Source organism: Octopus bimaculoides, chromosome 3 (genome assembly GCF_001194135.2).
Source record: "Octopus bimaculoides isolate UCB-OBI-ISO-001 chromosome 3, ASM119413v2, whole genome shotgun sequence".
NCBI lineage: Eukaryota > Metazoa > Mollusca > Cephalopoda > Octopoda > Octopodidae > Octopus > Octopus bimaculoides.
In genome coordinates this window covers 150,598,387-150,601,046 of record NC_068983.1, presented here as the reverse complement: position 1 = coordinate 150,601,046, position 2,660 = coordinate 150,598,387, and positions in this window count along the sequence as shown.

The following is a 2,660-nucleotide window of genomic DNA, read 5'->3' as shown; positions in this document are numbered from 1 at the left end:
GAAGGCTGTAGTGAAATAAAAAAAATGGGAAACCTCCCCATCAAAACGAAGTAGTTCCAACTTATTTGGTCTTCCTGATCCGAAACTCCTCTCCACGCCCTCGCTCGGAAAAAAATTTCCCCACAAATTTCATTATAATCGTAATCTATGCTGTTTGAAAGGTATTTGTACAAAATTTCATCAAAAGATATCCATTTTCCTGAAAGTTATGAGGGAAAAAAGTCGGATCGTGTGAATTTTTCGAAACTCCCCTCACCATCCAGTCAAAAAAATTCTTTCCCATAAATCCCTATATACTTTGAATCCACACCATCTGAGCGGTATTTATTGAAAATTTCGTTAAAATGTATCCATTATTCTGGAAGTTATGAGACAACAAAGTCGGGTGGAGTATACATTTGTAGTTATGCCGAAACCATGCTGCACTCTTTGGTTTTTCATAAAAAAAAAAATATCTTAAAGATGAAATCTTATTTTTGTTCTTATAGTCATTTAAAATATATATGCATTAACTTCTTTTTTTTTTAATTTTGTAATGTCTAAATTTTCCGTAATACGTAGTTACTGCTAGTCCGTATTATTATTCTTCTATAAAGAACAATGACTCTTACATATAATATGTGAATTATGTCCCGTAGTTAATGCAGACGATGCACGTTATTTTAAAAAACTAAAATGGTCATTGTTTTGAATGCTATTCCCAGAGCTTACTTACAGTTAAATAACATTAGCCGGTGAGGGAGTCTCTACATGCTCACTCGAAATAGCAGCCAAATTCCCATCAAATTACACCTTATCAGTGTATTTTCAGACAATGTATCAAGGATAACGGTCCTTCTTCCTTCTCGAGTCATACATACTCATAGAGCCGGTTTCTGTAGCGTATTATATTCCTCTCTGGAAGGAACACCGGTCTATCGCAGGATTACTCATTTTTCCAGCTGAGTGGACTGGAGCAACGTGAAATGAAGTGTTTTAAATCCCTCGATTCCTGGATGCGTGGCCCGGTCCAGAAATCGAAACCACAATCTTGAGACCAATACCCTAACCCAGGAGTTTTCAACCATTTTTTTTACCTATTGACCCCTTTGGTTACTATTTTATTTTTCGGTGAACCCCCATAGCCATTCGATGTTTAAAAACAGTTTTATAGAAACTTCTTTCAAAATTCCTACATTGTTTTTCACGCATTAACTTGTGTAGGTCGAACTATGTAAAATGGTAGAGAAAGAAACCTGTTTCTTGCAATACATCTACAGCAAAATTCTTTCGCGGGTCCTTAAAATGCTATTGTTGATCCTGAATTTATTATTTTGTTGTGTGGATCCCCAGAAATTTTATATGGATTCTCAGGGACCATATGTATCCCGGTTGAGAACCACTGTCCTAACCACAAAGCCACATGCTTTCACAATGCAATGGTCAAAGCAGGAAGGCTTTGAGCATAGGTTTTTTTATTTATTTATTGAAGCTGAATTGAAGCTAAACTACTAACACTTCAATACTTGTTCACTGTGACTGACAATTAAGTGAACCCTTTGTTTACCTCGTGAGTATGACAAGACCAGTTGAGATTGATATTGTTAACTGTTCCTCTTTAAGCTGTCGCAAGCCGAACCAGCCGGAAAGATATGAAGAAGGAGCCAATTGCAAGAGGTTTGACGTTCTAGAAAGGAAGGAGTAGGAATAAAGGTGAATAAGAAGCCAGGAGTAGGGTGGATATAGCATAGGTAGTAAAGGTCACGTTTGTGGACCAAAGTCCAAAGAGTTAAGTAATATACGCAATGAATTTACTCCGAGAAACGGAGTTTTATTTATTAGAATATAAAAGTATTTTGTTTTGTTTGCTAAAATATTGGCAAACTCCCCCTCTTGATCACACCCACACACACAGTACATATATGTGTGTGTATGCATATAATATATATATATATATATAATATATAAAGGGCAAACGAATAATTATATTCTTGGGAATAGAAATTTCCCTCATGAATTCTTTTACACACTGGCTTCTTGATAAAATTCTTGTAAAAGAGTTTTATCCTTTTTTGAATTTATTTATCATATATATATATATATATATATATATATATATACATTCAGGGTGGGGCAGAGAGGACGGATGTTTTTAAATGGCTATTACTCAGCTCCAGGGGAAGGGACATATGTCTGACAGGTACCATTCGGTCCGTGGTGTCTTAGCATTTCTTTTCAGGTGAAACCATGGCGCTGTGAGCAATAGAACACCGTGTGTTTGCCTACAACAGTTAACACATCAGACAAGCTTTGATACGAAGTCCGAATCGCTCTGCTCGGAGGCATTCCACTGAATTTGGCATCGGTAATCGATCGGTAAAGCTTATTTTGTATGAAAACCTGAATTTCCACCTATACAAATTAGTTATTGGGCAACAGTTTAAACCATGGGACTATACACAGAGCAATGCTGGAGAGAGCGGAGGCCAACTTCCAAGAACGCCTTCAGAAATGCATCAATGAAAACGGACGCTACATGATGGATACTGTTTTCCACACTTGATTTTGACAAATACTAATTCAATACAAACACATTGATATCAATAAAATTTGTTTGCATCTAAAATCAATGATTTGTGCATTTTTCAAAAACGTCCGTCCTCTCTGCCACATCTATATAT